Source organism: Delphinus delphis, chromosome 11 (assembly GCF_949987515.2).
Source record: "Delphinus delphis chromosome 11, mDelDel1.2, whole genome shotgun sequence".
NCBI classification, from domain to species: domain Eukaryota; kingdom Metazoa; phylum Chordata; class Mammalia; order Artiodactyla; family Delphinidae; genus Delphinus; species Delphinus delphis.
In genome coordinates, this window is record NC_082693.1 from 28451224 (window position 1) to 28469801 (window position 18578).

Below are 18578 nucleotides of genomic sequence, written 5' to 3' on the forward strand. Positions count from 1 at the left end.
ATATTTTATCCCATACTGAGGTGTGTCTTTTCGTTTTGTTTATGGTTTCCTTTGCTATGCAAAATCTTTTAAGTTTAATTGGGTCCCATTTGTTTATATATGTTTTTATTTTCAGTATTCTAAGATGTGGATCAAAAAAGATCTTGCTGTGATTTATCACAAAGAGTATTCGGCCTATGTTTTCCCCTAAGAGTTTTATAGTATCCAGTCCTACAATTAGGTCTTCAAGCCATTTCAAGTTTACTATGTATATGGTGTTAGGAAGTGTTATAATTTCATTTGTTTACAGGCAGCTGTCTAGTTTTCCCAGCACTATGTATTGAAGACTGTCTTTTCTCCGTTGTATATTCTTGCCTCCTTTGTCACAGATTAGGTGACCATAGGAGCGTGGTTTTACCTCTGGATTTTCTATCCTATTCCATTGAACTATTTTTCTGTTTTTGTGCCAGTACCATACTGTTTTGATTACTGTAGCTTTGTAGAATAGTCTGATCCAACCACCTGGAGGAATCAGAGAGCCTGATTCCTCCAGCTCTGTTTTTCTTTCTCAAGATTGCGTTGGATATTCAGGGTCTTTTGTGTTTCCATACAAACTGTAAAGTTTTTTTTCTAATTCTGTGAAAAATGCCATTGGTACTTGGATAGGGATTGCATTGAATCTGTAGATTGCTTTGGGTAGTAGAATAATTTTCACAATATTAATTCTTCCAATCCAAGAATATGCTATATCTCTCCATCTGATTGTGTCATCTTTAGACTACTACAAGCAAATATATGCCAATAAAATGGACAACCTGGAAGAAATGGACAAATTCTTAGAAAACTACAACCTTCCAAGACTGAAAAAGGAAGAAACAGAAAATATGAACAGACCAATGACAACTAATGAAATTTAAACTGTGATTAAAAATCATCCACAAGAAAAGCCCAGGATGAGATGGCTTCAGAGGAGAATTCTACGACACATTTAGAGAAGAGCTAACACCTATCCTCCTCAAACTCTTCCAAAATATAGAAGAGGGAGGACCACTCCCAAACTCATTCTATGAGGCCACCATCACCCTGATACAAAAACCAGTCAAAGATGTCACAAAAAAGGAAAATTACAGGCCGATATCACTGATGAACATTTTTTAATATAAAAATCCTCAAGCAAATAATAGCAAACAGAATCCAACAGCACATTAAAAGGATCATACACCATGATCAAGTGGGGTTTACCCCAAGAATGCAAAGATTCTTCAATATATGCAAATCAATACCATATTAATAAATTGAAGGAAAAAAACCATATGATAATCTCAATAGCTGCAGAAAAATCTTGAGACAAAATACAACACCCATTTATGATAAAAAAACTCTCCAGAAAGTGGGCATAGAGGGAAACTACCTCAACATAATAAAGCCCATATATGACAAACCCACAGCCAACATAATTTTCAATGGTGAAAAGCTGAAAGCATTCCCTCTAAGATCAGGAACAAGACAAGGGTGCCCACTCTCACCACTATTATTCAATATAGATTTGGAAATTTTAGCCACAGCCATCAGAGAAGATGAAGAAATAAAAGGAATCCAAATCGGAAAAGAAGAACTAAAGCTGTCACTGTTTGCAGATGACATGATACTATACATAGAGAATCCTAAAGATTCTACCAGAAAACTAATACAACTAATCAATGAATTTGGTAAAGTAGCAGGATACAAAATTAATGTACAGATATCTCTTGCATTCCCACACACGAACAACAAAATATCTGAAAGAGTAACTAAGGAAATCCTCCTATTCACCATTACAACAAAAAGAATAAAATACCTAAGAATAAACTTACGTAAGGAGACAAGAGACCTGTATTCAGAAAACTATAAGACACTGATGAAACAAATCAAATACAAACAGATGGAGAGATATACTATGTTCTCGGACTGGAAGAATCAATATTGTGAATATGACTATATTACCCAAAGCAATCTATAGATTCAGTGCAATCCCTATAAAGCTACCAATGACATTTTTCACATTACTAGAACAAAAAATTTTACAATTTGTATGGAAACACAAAAGACACAGAATAGGCAAAGCAATCATGAGAAAGAAAAATGGAGCTGGAAGAATCAGTCTCCTGGACTTCAGACTACATTACAAAGCTACTGTAATCAAGAAGGTATGGTACTGGCACAAAAATATAAATATAGATAAATGGAACAGGATAGAAAGCCCAGAGAGAAACCCATGCACATATGTTCCCTTATCTTTGATAAAGGAGGCAAGACTATACAATGGAGAAAAGACAGCCTCTTCAATAAGTGGTACTGGGAAAACTGGACAGCTACATGTAAAAGAATGAGTTAGAATACTTCCTAACACACAAAAATAAACTCAAAATGGATTAAAGACCTAAATGTAACGCCAGACACTATAAAACTCTTAGAGGAAAACATAGGCAGAACACTCTATGACATAAATCACAGCAAGATCCTTTTTGACCCACCTCCTTGAGTAATGGAAATAAAAACAAAAATAAACAAATGGGAAACTAATGGAACTTAAAAGCTTTTGCACAGGAAAGGAAGCCATAAACAAGATGAAAAGACAGCCCTCCAAACGGTAGAAAATATTTGCAAATGAAGCAACCAACAAAGGATTAATCTCCAAAATATAAAAGCAGCTCATGCAGCTCAATATCAAAAACACAAACATCTCAATCCAAAAGTGTGTAGAAGACCTAAACAGACACATCTGCAAAGAAGATATACAGATTTCCAACAAACACATGAAACAATGCTCAACAGCACTAATCATTAGAGAAATGCAAATCAAAACCACAATGAGGTATCACCTCACACCGGTCAGAATGGCCATCATCAAAAAATCTACAAACAATAAATGTTGGTGAGGGTGTGGAGAAAAGGGAAACCTCTTGCCCTGTTGTGGGATACTGTGGCTGTAAATGGATACAGCCACTATGGAGAACAGTATGGAGGTTCCTTAAAAAACTAAAAATAGAACTACCATATGACCCAGCATTCCCACTACTGGGCATATACCTTGAGAAAACCATAATTCAAAAACAGACATGTACCACAATGTTCACTGCAGCACTATTTACAATAGCCAGGACATGGAAGCAACCTAAATGTCCATTGACAGATGAACGGATAAAGAAGATGTGGCACATATATACAATGGAATATTACTCAGTCATTAAAAGAAACGAAACTGAGTTATTTGTAGTCAGGTGGATGGATCTAGAGTCTGTCATACAGAGTGAAGTAAGTCAGAAAGAGAGAAACAAATACCGTATGCTAACACATATGTATGTATTCTAAAAAAATATTATAATAATGGTTCTGATGAACCTAGTGGCAGTACAGGAATAAAGCTGCAGACATAGAGAATGGACTTGAGGATATGGCGGCCAGGGGAGGGGAAGCTGGGATGAAGTGAGAGAGTACCATTGACATATATACACTATCAAATGTAAAATAGCTAGTGGGAAGCAGCTGCATAGCACAGGGAGGTCAGCTCAGTGCTTCATGACAACCTAGAGGGATGGGATAGGGATGGTGGGAGAGAGGCTCTAGAAGGAGGGGATATGGGGATATAGGAATACATATAGCTGATTCACTTTGTTATACAACAAAAATTAAACAACACTGTAAAGCAATTATACTCCAATAAAGATGTAAAATTTTTTTTAAAAAGATGTAGGCAATAATATATTAGGTTGTTATATAGTCCTCCAAAAGTTTTCACCACCAAAGTAAAATTTTAGTATTTGTTATTTCTTTCATATCATTTTGTTATGCTGTTTCATTAAGATTTCATTTTCAATACGAGTTAGGCAAATGTTTTCTTGACTTTAGCAATCCTCTTCATTTTAGTACATTTCTGAAAAATTAATACTTTATCCTAGAAATTCTACTGTTAGGAGTTTATCATAAAGATAAGTTCACCCACATCTACAAACCTGACAAGGATACACAAAGATAGGTATAGAGTGTTCATTGTAATCATGTTTCTAAGAGCCAACAAAAATCAAACAGACAATAACAGAAAAATAAAACAAATTAAACTGAATACATAACTCCAACAAAGGTGAATTATTTAAAATTATGGAAAATGATAGTTTCTATGCAGCTATATTAAAAGGAATTATTTCTACATATATCTATAGTATGGGAAAATGTAAGACAAATTTAAGTGACAAAAGCAGCTTATATACTGGTGTATCTTATTTGTTTTAAATAATATTATGTATACATCTTTTATATTAAAACTATATGATACAAAATTTTTTAAAAATCAACTTTCAAAATATTTTTTTAATCTGTTCACTTCTCCTCATCTTCTTAGTCTGAACTACTTGTGTTCTCCAAACTAGAATATCTCATGAATAATTAAATGCTGATAATTCTGTTAACAACCCACAACCATTTTCCCCACAGCAGTGAATGACTTTTGTCTTTGAACAAATATCATGAACTTTCCCACTGCATCTATGATAAAATTCAAATGACAAAAATGGCCTATTTTCTATTCTAAGTCTGTACTCTAATTTTCATAGCTTATATCAGTATGTAATTGCATTTATTTGTGGTTATTCATTTAATGAATAGATCGTAAACATTCATTATTCATTTAATGAATAGATGGTAAACTCCATGAGGGAATGGGGGAGGGATATTATTGGGTGATTCGATTTAAGAGGTCTTTCCTAAAAGATATTGACTATATTTAATAACAACAACAATATTAATAACCACCACTGAATGTTTATTAAATTCCAGTGTTCTCTATGACAAATGTACTATATTAAGTACTGCCACTTCTTACAACAATCCTTTTGAAAGTGTATTATTCATATGTTTCAGATGAGGAAACTGGAGCTTGTGAATTTTAAGTAATTTGCTCAAATTATATACCTAACAAATTATGAAACCCAGGTCTGACTGGCCCCAAAGTCCATGTATTATCAACTTCATTACAGTGGCTATTTACTTATCGGTAGACTAAATTCTTCATATTAAAAATGTGACCCATAGATATAAATATATATATAATATAGATGTACAAATTTTTCATATTACATAGCAAGTTAGTAGCAAAGTTGGGACTTTAAACATCATCTGATTCCCTGCCCAATATTCTTTCAAACAAAATAAACCAGACAAAATAACTGTATCAGTCTAATTTTCAGAGAATTTAATAAAGTCAAAATTTCCTCCAAAGTTGACTATATTTTCACAAGCAAAAGTTGCACAATAAAGACATGCACTGCTTTATTGTAAATTTGTATGTTTCTCACCTTTAAGACTAACCACTCTCCTATCCTCCTTTCTGCTTCTCTTCATCCTCATGCTGACTCTTGATCTTCACATGCACTCACAGCCACAGCATAGATTTCAAGACAAGGCCACATTTGAGTCAGAACTCTAAGCCAACCATTTAAGGTTCTGCCTCAGGTCTCTCTTAAGCCCTATTCTTCTACTTGGTTCTTCTGCCTTATTCCCAAGCTCCCTTTCTACTTTATTCCTCCCCCACATTTCTCGTGTTGAACTTCAGCAGCCTTGACCCTATGTCAGAGATGAGATTCCCATATCCATCAGACAACTACAAGCTGCTCTTCCAATTATCACCTGCCTCCAAGTTCCTGTCCTTGTACTCTTCACACCTGTCAGGACACTCACTAATCCCTCTTGAATCCCTCCCTTTATTTTCTACCCATTTCTTATTGCCTAGATCACAAGCTGCTGTAGTCAGCCTACAAAGAACATAACCTTTTCCCCTAGCTAAAACAGCTGTTGGGTCAATTACCCCTAGACTTTCCAGTCCTCCCCAGAGTAAGAATCTTCTTTCTAATCACAACCAATCCCTACCTCCTTGCCCAATCCTCTTATTTGGAATCAGTCAAGCCTGGATGAGACTAAAAGGAACAAAGAGGTATGTTACATTATGAATATAATAAATGCATTCCTCCCAGAAGAGAGAATGGCAATCTTTATTAAACTGGTGCTGATTCTAGCATTTTGGAAGGCTTTGGTGAATCCATCACTGAGATCTCTAAAGATAGAAGATTCTCTGACAGCATCAGGAAGAATATTAGATATAAGCTCACAGCATGAGAATACACACTGCTGAGTGGGTATAATGCTAAACAATAATGGATGACCTAAAGAGAGAAGCTGATGAGTCATTGGAAGACACAGTAAGTGTTGCAGACAAATTAAGTAGCACAAGACTCACTTTAGGAGTTCAGGGAAAAGACCAAAATGTAGGATGGCATTAAAATATGACAGATGTGTTTCCTCAAAACTTGAATCCAACAGAAAACACTGTTGGAAACTGAAAATCTTGAGCTGCTATTAAAAAGTAAATTAAAAATTCTTGAACATCAGTTTCAAAAAATTCCACATAAAATTTCCTACAGAATGTTAAAAAATAATTTTATTCTCATAAAAATGAGAAAATCTATTTTTAAAAGTGACAGCAATTAACTAAAGCCCAGAAAATAAAAAGATGAATTGAAATTCAAATTCTGATTATTTAATAGGGTATGAGGCAATGTACAAGAAACCACTTTTCCTTTGTAATAAATATAACTTAATTTTCAAAGGCTTGATTAATAATAAATAATTCAAAGCTCTAGTATATCTGCTATAAATCTCCAGATTTTATATTTAACATCATTTTAACAAGACCACCTCTGAGAATATATTATAATACAATTGCAACTAAGAAGCTAGCAGACATTCTTCTAAATACCTTACAAAAAATAATTCAAACTAGGCCATTTAAAGACAAGAAAACAAGGAAATATTTTGAATAACTTAGAATATAAATGGGACACTAACTGGAAAACAAATCTCTAATCTAAAACACTAAATCATTTGGATAATGCCATTTAAGATAAATAACATTTGGGACACAGGAAGACAAAATTCACAACGAGTCAATTTTGTTAATTACGGGTGGATTATCTGCCTCAGGAGGTAATATCCTGTGCTACAATTCTTAAACCTATACCTATCCAGATAGAAAAAAAATCCCTAACTCTTTAACAAAATTGCCAAAGGTAATGGCTGCAGGAGAGTGTACAAATTATATTTCTATCTCCAGCCATGAGGAACATACCATGAAAAATATGTTTACTGACCATCCTACAATATTATCTTTGCCCTAGGTAGCTAAACCCTGGCCAGGGCAGGTTCACAAGGGAGAAGAGGTGTGGGAGAAAGCAAAAGGGACTATGAGAAATAGATGCGCAATCTGCATGTTTAAATATATATTATTTGCCAAGTATGAATACCTTCATCATTTCTGCCAGGCTTTCATATATTCCACTACTTTTATATATTATGTGATAAAACAAGAAATCTTTAGAAGTTGTGTTTGTCATCAAGCTTCCTGTCAGAGAAGAAAAATTTCCCTGACCTTGCATCACCTCCAGTACCCAACCTGGCTCCATCCTTTCTTCCAAACCCATTCCCTCCTCCACTGAAATATCATATCTTCCAAACTTCCCATCTCTCTCCACCATCTGTCCATCAGATTGGTTCAAAATAATCAAGTTCACAGAAAAAGATACCACTGAGCAAGGGTTAGCAGGAATAAGTATGGAATCTGAAAGCATCCATGGAGTGGATCAGCTATGAAGAGCTACTTCAACATTATGGGCAGATACAGCTTCCATGCAAGCAACATTTCACTCTCTTCCTCAACCAAACCATGCTTTTTCAAACAAAACAGTATGAATAGCTTAGACTGCTTTTCATTTGAAGTTGAGGTGAGGAGGTGAAATACTATTTGAATAGAAAATGCACCTTCTCTTAAAGCACTTGAACTTCCAAGAGCCCAAGAGAGAATGCTTATCTCAGTGGACCCAGTTTTTTATTTCACATGTTCCCCTTTCTGTAGACACATGCCTCTCTCATAGCTGGAGTTTTGTTTCTTTTTTTAAACATCTTTATTGGAGTACAATTGCTTTACAATGGTGTGTTAGTTTCTGCTTTATAACAAAGTGAATCAGTTATACATATACATAGATCCCCATATCTCTTCCCCCTTGTGTCTCCTGCCCTACCACCCTCCCTATTCCACCCCTCTAGGTGGTCACAAAGCACCAAGCTGAACTTCCTGTGCTATGCAGCTGCTTCCAACTAGCTAGCTATTTTACGTTTGGTAGTGTATATATGTACATGCCACTCTCTCACTTTGTGCCAGCTTACGCTTCCCCCTCCCTGTATCCTCAAATACATTCTCTAGTAGGTCTATGTCTTTATTCCTGTCTTGCCCCTAGGTTCTTCATGACAATTTTACTTTTTTCTTAGATTTGTTTTTTAGATTTGTTTTTCTCTTTCTAACTTACTTCACTCTGTATGACAGACTCTAGGTCTATCCACCTCATTACAAATAACTCAATTTTGTTTCTTTTTATGGCTAAGTAATATTCCATTGTATATATGTGCCACATCTTCTTTATCCATTCATACAATGATGGACACTTAGGTTGCTTCCATGTCCTGGCTAATGTAAATAGAGGTGCAATGAACATTTTGGTACATGACTCTTTTTGAATTATGGTCTTCTCAGGGTATATGCCCAGTAGTGGGATTGCTGGGTCATATGGTAGTTCTATTTGTAGTCTTTTAGGTAACCTCCATACCATTCTCCATAGTGGCTGTATCAATTTACATTGCCAGCAACAGTGCAAGAGGGTTCCCTTTTCTCCACACCCTCTCCAGCATTTATTGTTTCTAGATTTTTTGATGATGGCCATTCTGACAAGTGTGAAATGATATCTCATTGTAACTTTGATTTGCATTTCTCTAATGATTAATAATGTTGAGCAATCTTTCATGTGTTTGTTGGCAATCTATATCTTCTTTGGAGAAATGACTATTTAGGTCTTCTGCCCATTTTTGGATTGGGTTTTTTGTTTTTTTGATATTCAGCTGCATGAACTGCTTGTAAATTTTGGAGATGAATGCTTTGTCAGTTGCTTCATTTGCAAATATTTTCTCCAATTCTGAGGGTTGCCTTTTACTCTGGTTTATGGTTTCCTTTGCTGTGCAAAAGCTTTTACGTTTCATTAGGTCCCATTTGTTTATTTTTCTTTTTATTTCCATTTCCCTAGGTGGTAGGTCAAAAAGGATCTTGCTGTGATTTATGTGTTTAGAGTGTTCTGCCTATGTTTTCATTTAAGAGTTTTATAGTGTCTGCCCTTACATTTAGGTCTTTAATCCATTTTGAGTTTATTTTTGTGTACGGTATTAGGGAGTTTCTAATTCCATTCTTTTACATGTAGCTGTCCAGTTTTCCCAGCACCACTTATTGAAGAGGCTGTCTTTTCTGCACTGTGTATTCTTGCCTCCTTTATCAAAGATAAGATGACCATATGTGTGTGGATTTATCTCTGGGGTTTCCATCCTGTTCCATTGATCTATATTTCTGTTTTTGTGCCACTACCATACTATCTTGATTACTGTAGCTTTGTAGTTTGGTCTGAAGTCAGGGAGCCTGATTCCTCCAGCTCCGTTTTACTTTCTCAAGATTGCCTTGGCTATTGGGGTGTTTTTTGTTTCCATACAAACTGTAAAATTTTTTGTTCTAGTTCTGTTGAAAATGCCATTGGTAGTATGATAGGGATTGCACTGAATCTGTAGATTGCTTTGGGTAGTACAGACATTTTCACAATGCTGATTCTTCCAGTCCAAGAACATGATATATCTCTCCATCTGTTTGTATCATCTTTAATTTCTTTCATCGGTGTCTTATAGTTTTCTGCATACGTCTTTGGTCTCTTTAGGTAAGTTTATTCCTAGGTATTTTATTCTTTTTTGTTGTGATGGTAAATGGGATTATTTCCTTAATTTCTCTTTCAGGTTTTTGATCATTAGTGTATAGGAATGCAAGAGATTTCTGTACATTAATTTTGTGTCTTGCTACCTTACCAAATCCAACTGGCTCTAGTAGTTTTCTGGTAGCATCTTTAGAATACTCACTGTATAGTATCATGTCATCTGCCAACAGTGACAGTTTTACTTCTTCTTTTCCACTTTGGATTCCTTTTATTTATTTTTTCTCTTTGACTGCTATGGCTAAAACTTCCAAACTATGTTGAATAATAGTGGAGAGAGTGGGCAACCTTGTCTTGCTCCTGTTCTTGGAGGAAACGGTTTCAGTTTTTCATCATTGATAAAGAGGTTGGCTATGGGTTTCTCATATATGGCCTTTATTATGTTGAGGAAAGTTCCCTCTATAACTACTTTCTGGAGGGTTTTTATCATAAATCAGTGTTGAATTTTGTCAAAAGCTTTTTCTACATCTATTGAGATGATCATATGGTTTTTCTCCTTCAATTTATTAATATGGCGTATCACAGTGACTGATTTGCATATATTGAAGAATCCTTGTATTGCTGGAATAAACCCCACTTGATCATGGTGTATGATCCTTTTAATGTGCTGTTGGATTCTGTTTGCTAGTATTTTGTTGAGGATTTTTGCATCTATGTTCATCAGTGATATTGGCCTGTAGTTTGCTTTCTTTGTGAAATCTTTGTCTGGTTTTGGTAACAGGGTGATGGTAGCCCCATAGAATGAGTCTGGGACTGTTCCTCTCTCTGCTATATTTTGGAAGATTTTGAGAAGGATAGGTTTTAGCTCTTCCCTAAATGTTTGACAGAAATCACCTGTGAAGGCATCTGGTCCTGGACTTTTGTTATTTGGACGATTTTTAATCACAGTTTCTATTTCAGTGCTTGTGATTGGTCTGTTCATATTATCTATTTCTTCCTGTTTCAATCTTGGAAGGTTGTGCATTTCTAAGAATTTGTCCATTTCTTCCAGGTTGTCCATCTTATTGGCACACAGTTCCTTGTAGTAATCTCATGATCCTTTGTATTTCTGCAGTGTCAGTTGTTACTTCTCCATTTTTATTTCTAATTCTATTGATTTGAATCTTCTCCCTTTTTTTCCTGATGAGTCTGGCTAATGGTTTATCAATTTTGTTTATCTACTCAAAGAACCAGTTTTTAATTATATTGATCTTTGTTATCTTTTCCTTCATTTCTCTTTCATTTATTTCTGATCTGATTTTTATGATTTCTTTCCTTCCTCTAACTTTGGGTTTTTTTTGTTTGTTTGTTTTTCTTTCTCTGATTGCTTTAGCTGTAAGGTTAGGTTGTTTATTTGAGTTGTTTCTTGTTTCTTAAAGTAAGATTGTATTGCTATAAACGTCCCTCTTAGAACTGCTTTTGCTGCCTCCTATAGGATTTGGGTCATCCTGTGTTCATTGTCATTTTTTCTTGGTATTTTTTTGATTTCCTCTTTGATTTATTCAGTGATCTCTTGGTTATTAAGTAGTGTATAATTTAGCCTCCATGTGTTTGTATTTTTTACAGATTTTTTCCTGTAATTGATATCTAGTCTCATAGCGTTGTGGTCTGAAGAGATACTTGATATGATTTCATATTTAAAAACTTACCAAGGCTGATTTGTGACCCAAGATATGATCTATCCTGGAGAATGTTACATGAGCACTTGAGAAGAAAGTGTATTCTGTTGTTTCTGGGTACATTTCCTATAAATATCAATTAAGTCAATTGTCTTTACTGTATCATTTAAAGCTTGTGTTTCCTTATTTATTTTCATTTTGGACGTTCTCTCCATTGGTGAAAGTGGGGTGTTAAAGTCCCCTACTATGATTGTGTTACTGTTGATATCCCCTTTTATGGCTGTTAGTATTTGCCTTATGTATTGAGGTGCTCCTATGTTGGGTGCATAAATATTCACAATTGCTATATTTTTTGGATTGATCCCTTGATCACTATGTAGTGTCCTTCTTTGTCTCTTGCAATAGTCTTTATTTTAATGTCTATTTTGTCGGATATGAGAATTGCTACTCCAGCTTTCTTCTGATTTCCATTTGCATGGAATATCTTTTTCCATCACCTCACTTTCAGTCTGTATGTGTCCCTAGGTCTGCAGTGGGTGTCTTGTAGACAGCATATATACAGGTCTTGTTCTGTATCCATTCAGGCAGTCTATGTCTTTTAGTTGGAGCATTTAATCCATTTATATTTAAAGTAATTATAAATATGTATGTTCCTATTACCATTTTCATAATTGTTTTGGGTTTGTTATTGTAGGTCTTTTCCTTCTCTTGCGTTTCCTGCCTAGAGATGTTCCTTTAGCATTTGTTGTAAAGCTGCTTTGGTGGTGCTGAAGTCTCCTAACCTTTGCTTGTCTGTAAAGGTTTTAATTTCTCCATCAAATGTGAAAGAGATCCTTGCTGGGTGAAGTAATCTTGTTTGTAGGTTTTTCTCCTTTATCACTTTAAATATGTCCTGCCACTCCCTTATGGCTTGCAGACTTTCTGCTGAAAATTCAGCTGTTAACCTCATGGGGATCCCCTTGTATGTTATTTTTTGCCTTTGCCTTGCTGCTTTTTTTTTTCTGTTTTTTATTTTGTGGTACACTGGCCTCTCACTGTTGTGGCCTCTCCCATTGCAGAGAACAGGTTCCGGACGCGAAGGCTCAGCGGCCATGGCTCATGGGCCTAGCCACTCTGCGGCATGTGGGATCTTCCCGGACCGGGGCATGAACCTGTGTCCCCTTCATCGGCAGATGGACTCTCAACCATTGTGCCACCAGGGAAGCCCCCCCTTGCTGCTTTCAATATTTTTTCTTTGCATTTAATTTTTGATAGTTTGATTAATATGTGTCTTGACATATTTCTCCTTGGATTTATCCTCTATGGGACTCTGTGCTTCCTGGACTTGATCAACTATTTCCTTTCCCATATTTGGGAAGTTTTCAACTATAATCTCTTCAAATATTTTCTCAGTCCCTTTCTTTTTCTCTTCTTCTTCTGGGACCCCTATAATTCGAATGTTGGTGCATTTAATGTTATCCCAGAGGTCTCTGAGACCATCCTCAATTCTTTTCATTCTTTTTCCTTTATTCTGCTGTGCCATAGTTATTTCCACTGTTTTATTTTCCAGGTCACTTAACTGTTTTTCTGCCTCTGTTATTCTGCTATTGATCCCTTCTAGAGAATTTTAAATTTCATTTATTGTGTTGTTCACCACTGTTTGTTTGCTCTTTCGTTCTTCTAGGTCCTTGTTAAATGTTTCTTGTATTTTCTCCATTCTATTTCCAAGATTTTGTATCATCTTTACTCTCACTACTCTGCATTCCTTTTCAGGTAGACTGCCTATTTCCTCTTCATTTGTTAGGTCTGGTGGGTTTTTGCCTTGCTCCTTCATCTGCTGTGTGTTTCTCTGTCTTCTCATTTTGCTTAACTTTCTGTGTTTGGGGTCTCCTTTTCACAGGCTGCAGGTTTGTAATTCCCGTTGTTTTGGGTGCCTGTCCCCAGTGGCTAAGGTTGGTTCAGTGGGTTGTGTAGGCTTCCTGGTGGAGGGGACTAGTGCCTGTGTTCTGGTGGGTGAGGCTGGATCTTGTCTTTCTGGTGGGCAGGTCCACATCTGTTGTTGTGTTTTGGGGTGTCTGTGGTCTTATCATGATTTTAGGCAGCCTCTCTGCTAATGGATGGGGTTGTGTTCCTGTCTTGCTAGTTGTTTGGCATATGATGTCCAGCACTGTAACTTGCTGGTCGTTGAGTGGAGCTGGATCTTGGTGGTGAGATGAAGATCTCTGGGAGATTTTCGCCGTTTGATATTATGTGGAGCTGGGAGGTCTCTTGTGGCCAGTGTCCTGAACTTGGCTCTCCCACCTCAGAGGCACAGCACTGACTCCTGGCTGGAGCACCAAGAGCCTTTCATCCACATAGCTCAGAATAAAAGGGAGAAAAAAAAAGAAGGAATGAAAGAAAGAAGAAGATAAAATAAGATAAAATAAAATAAAATAAAATAAAGTAAAATAAAATAAAATTATTAAAATAAAAAAGAATTGTTAAAAAAAATTTTTAAGCAATAAAAAAAGAAAGAAAGAAGAAAGCAACCAAAGCAGAAAACATATCCAGCAATGGTAACAAGTCCTAAAAATTATACCAAAAAAAAAAACAAAAAAAACAAAAAAAAAAAACGGACAGACAGAACCCTAGAACCAATGGTAAAAGCAAAACTATATGGAGAAAATCATGCACAGGAGCATACAGATACACACTCACAAAAAGAAAAAGAGGAAAGAAAAATTATATCATTGCTCCCAAAGTCCACCTCCTTCAATTTGGGATGATTCGTTGTCTATTCAGGTATTCCACAGATGCAGGACACATCAAGTTGATTGTGGAGATTTAATCCACTGCTCCTGAGGCTGCTGGGAGAAATTTCCCTTTCTCTTCTTTGTTTGCACATCTCCTGGGTTTCAGCTTTGGATTTGGACCCGTCTCTGTGTGTAGGTCACCTGAGGGCGTCTCCTCTTCACTCAGACAGGACGGGATTAAAGGAGCAGCTGATTTGGGGGTTCTGGCTCCCTCAGGCCAGGGGTACGGAGGGGTACAGAGTGCGGGGCGAGCCTGCGGCAGCAGAGGCCAACATGACATTGCACCAGCCTGGGGTGCACTGTGTGTTCTCCCGGGAAGGTTGTTCCTGGATCATGGGACCGTGGCAGTGTCGAGCTGCACAGTTTCCCAGGAGGGGAGGTGTGGATAGTGACCTGTGCTTGCACACAGGCTTCTTGGTTGCTGTAGCAGTGGTGTTACAGTTTCATGCCCGTGTCTTGTGTCTGCGCTGATAGCCATGACTCACGCCCGTTTCTGGAGCTCCTTTAAGCAGCGCTCTTAATCTCCTCTCCTTGTGCACCAGGAAACAAAGGGGCAAGAAAAAGTCTCTGACCTCTTCAACAGTTCCAGACTTTTTCCCGGACTCCCTCCCTGCTAGCTGTGGCACACTAGCCCCTTCAGGCTGTGTTCAGGCAGCCAACCCCATTCCTCTCCCTGGAGTCTGACCTCCGAAGCCCGAGCCTCAGCTCCCAGCCCCCACTGTCCCAGCGCGTGAGCAGACAAGCCCCTTGGGCTGGTGATTGCTGGTCGGCACCAGTCCTCTCTGCGGGAATCTCTCAGCTTTGCCCTCTGTACCCCTATTGCTGTGCTCTCCTCCATTGCTCCAAAGCTTCCCCCCTCCGCCATCTGCAGTCTCTGCCCACAAAGGGGCTTCCTAGTGTGTGGAAACCTTTCCTTCTTCACATCTCCCTCCCACTAGTGCAGGTCCCATTCCTATTATTTTGTCTCCATTTTTTCTTTTTTTCTTTTCCCCTACCTAGGTACGTGGGGAGTTTCTTGCCTTTTGGGAGGTCTGAGGTCTTCTTCCAGCTTTCAGTAAGTGTTCTGTAGGAGTTGTTCCACATGTAGATGTATTTCTGCTGTATTTGTGGGGAGGAAGGTGATCTCCACATCTTACTCTTCCGCTGTCTTGAAGGTCCCCCCCTCATAGCTAGAGTTTTTAACAAAAGCCAATATTTTCTCAAGCAAGAGGGTGGGTGACTACAAAATATTTGTGTATTTGTTTGATATAATCCAGTGTCCACCTGGGTTGGAGTAACTTCCCAGGTGAGAGAATATGATTATTATCATCTGATTTTTTAACTAATAAATCCAAAATATCCTTCCACTAGCAAGCTAAATCTATTCAATTTTACTGTCCTATTTTTGATTAATCTCCTAAGAACCCTCTCAACTCTTTCCTCTGTTCTCTTTATCTCAAGTAACTAACTTAATTCCCTCATGTAATAGGCCCCATTCAGCAATTCTTCGTTTCTTTGCTTCTTTCTTTTGTAGCCTATCTCTTTGCTACACTCAAAATCTGCACTTCATTACCCATTTAGTAATAACACTTGCCTAGCTAAACTTACTTTGAAAATCAAAAAATTTCCCACTGCTTAAACAATAAGCCCACCTTTAAACCCTTTTCTTAATGTTTATTTACCTGGTAAGATTGCCCAATAAAGTAAGGGGGAGACTTTGAATATAAGATTAGTTACATATACTTTTAAAAATTGAATAAATTATATCTTTTTCAATAAGATAGATATAATATCAACACTTACAATAAACTTGCCTAAATTACAAAATACCCTATAGATGAAGTAAAGTATGTAGTTATAATACCTCCATGTTGTCTGAAAAGGTTTCCAAGGTTTTGCCTCATTTGTGCTACCCTAATCTCAGCAGAAGCTTAGAAAAATCTAAGGAGCATTTCACCATTTCTGATTATATAAAATGATTATGGCTCAACTGCTGGCCAATACTCCCTACATTGGCATATTCTGCCAATCATTACTGTAGGAATCTTCACCCTGTAGCCTGAATTTGCTTCTGTTGTTCTTGTCCAGTGGGACTTGGACTTGTTGAATTAACTGAACAAGGACTACATCTTACACTATGTTCTATTTACCACATAACCAAGCCAATATAATATCAACTTTTTAACATGTTTTAATACTAATATAATGCTGATTTTCGACTGGGAAAAATTCTATGGAATTTAAGAGCTTTCTGAAATGAGTTATGATTTCCTCTTATGGAGAAAATAACATCAGGTAAAACTGTTTAATAAAATGATCAATTTAAAAATATGAGTGCAAGTTCTGTAAAAATCTCTATTCTGTTGCTCTAAAATAAAAATTCTACATTTTAACTGCTTTTTTCTCTCAAAGAATATTAAAGGCATATTTATGGTAGCATTGTATAGATAATATTGATTATTTTTTCAGCAAATAAAGGGTGTTTTACTAATCTAAGAATGCTTATGGGCCTACGTTACTAGACTAGACAATGCAATAAGAATTATGTATACTTAATAAAAATATCTATATTTGTTTTATAGATTACTTATCATTGATTTATTAAAGTGAGCATAAATATATTTAAACCATAATCTTCCAAATCCTACAATGATGTAAAAACAAATTACATGTGAAAAGAATGTTCAAAAGATCATTGGTATGCAAAAGTTTTCAAACTGACATTCAGCAATGATTTTCTAAGATAATCAAAGTTAAATAAAAGAAGTTAGAATTCATAGACTTCTTATTAGCCTAAGAAGAAGATACTAAGTATAAAGTTCCATTTTATACAGGGAAGGTGAAAATGATGCTTTAACCATTTCAAGTGTTTGATGTCAAAGGTGAATAGATTTGTAAAGTTTTGAGATAATTATTTTATAAGTTTGAGATTCTTAAAAAATTGGTGAAGATAGAGACTTCAGAACTCCCCAAATCTTTAGACATTGTGGTTTGCTCTGCAATAGCCTTAGACCCTCCTAGATCTTTTGATTTTTAAAAGCAGTTAAGTGAATCAAAAAAATCAAAATTAGGGATGGGGGAAGAAGGAGGACAAGGAGAGGAAAGTATTAGAGAAAATGTCTAGAGTTTGTTTTCTGCCTTGTATGGAATTAGAGAAAATAGGATCATCTCATGCAATTGATCTGAAAATTAAGCATGATAGCCATAATTGAAGGTGAATATGGAAAATATAATTCTTAGTGACCACCTTCTATTAACATTTTCATACTTACTGCCTTCTTTTCAGACTAATTTTTTAGTAAAAAGTATTATTAAATCTCAATCACTAAAAATGCATTGATTAAACATAAAAGGTGGTACTACATATAGTCCCTGGTCCAAAGAAGTAAAATCTCTTCTTCAAAAAGTACTACATCTGGGGCTTCCCTGGTGGCGCAGTGGTTGAGAGTCTGCCTGCCAATGCAGCGGACACGGGTTTGAGCCCTGGTCCGGGAAGATCCCACATGCCGCGCAGCAACTCGGCCCATAAGCCACAACTACTGAGCCTGCACGTCTGGAGCCTGTGCTCTGCAGCAAGAGAGGCCACGACAGTGAGAGGCCCGCGCACTGCGATGAAGAGTGGCCCCTGCTTGCCACAACTAGAGAAAGCCCTTGCACAGAAACGAAGACCCAACACAGCCAAAAATAAATAAATAAATTTATTTAAAAAAAAAAAAAAGTACTACATCTAAGAATTAATAGTATAACCAAAAGGAAAACAACAAATTTTCTGGCTTAAATCTGCTCATTTCATTTTGTGAAGATTTTGTAGCATGGCATATGACAGCTGAAATATAAATTATCCTTTATAAAAATGTCAAAATGATTTGTTGGAAGAAAAATACTCAAGATTTTAAAACACACTTTTGGTCTACAACCACATATTCATCAATTTAAAACTGCCAAAACAGAAAATAAAGAGTTAACATTTCATTGTCTAAATTAAAAAATACTTACACTATGGACTTTTCCAGGCGACTTCCCTGTGAACCAACAATCTCCCCCAATGTACAAAACACTTGTCCCAGAAAGTCCTAAAATAGATAAAAGGATTAAAGCTCTTAAGTTCCCAAACTGTCTTTACACTATGTATTTTGTACATCATATCTGCACTGTTTTCATTGCTAAAATATTGAATTCTCTAACTTCTAAGAATAAACAAAATAAGCTGAAAATGCACTAATTTTAGCATGTGATTGTCCCCTAAGTTTGCACAGCCTTTTGTCCTTTAATCACTAAGCTGGCTTGTTATTAAGAGTGTTTAGACATTGTGTTTATTTTCTTTCTCTTTTTTAAATTAAAATGAAAATGGAAAAAAGTTCCATGATTTG

General features: G+C 36.4%; 1 protein-coding gene across 1 annotated transcript in view; it reads right to left on the minus strand.

The window, feature by feature from the left end:
- LOC132434263 (copine-8) overlaps nt 1-18256 on the minus strand; it is a 189127-nt gene extending 170871 nt beyond the window's left edge. Inside the window, exon 1 of the mRNA XM_060025952.2 lies at nt 18205-18256. The gene's annotated coding sequence lies outside the window, so the exon portion shown is untranslated. The remainder of the gene's footprint in view (nt 1-18204) is intronic.
- Between the last annotated feature and the right edge of the window lie 322 nt (nt 18257-18578).